Raw genomic sequence first — 485 nt, forward strand, 5'->3', positions numbered from 1 at the left:
ACAGACAAGATGGCGGGATACTACCAAACAAAAGTTGCTTCACAAAATCGTGGTTGATCTGTCAAAGTCACTCTATGCACCTATTTACACCTTTTCACAAAAGGGGTGCTCCCATAAAACCCTCGTAAACTTACGAGTTTTACACAGTTTAAGACTTTACGAGTTTAAGAGAATCTCCTATATGTGTAGTTTTTATAATATGAATTTAAGAACACCAAGCTGTTAATAGATCCTGGCGCTAGTTCATTTCTTTTTTCAGTAATTAAGTTGCCAGCCAAAGAAAAATATCTCTCAGCCGATGCACTGCTGGCTGGCGTTGAATGAATCTGCAATGCAAGATTTGATAAATAAGGGTATTTATCCCGATTATTTTGCCACCACTCCATCAAATTAAAATTTTCAGTCATCTCTACGGCTTCTCTGCTATATCTCTCAACTTCGTCTGCAGGCTTTCCTCTGGTTTTCGAGACAGTTTGTTTAATCAA

This window comes from Rhagoletis pomonella, unplaced genomic scaffold, assembly GCF_013731165.1.
Source record: "Rhagoletis pomonella isolate Grant_MI unplaced genomic scaffold, Rhpom_1.0 Rhpom_scaffold_00001, whole genome shotgun sequence".
Classification (NCBI taxonomy): Eukaryota; Metazoa; Arthropoda; class Insecta; order Diptera; family Tephritidae; genus Rhagoletis; species Rhagoletis pomonella.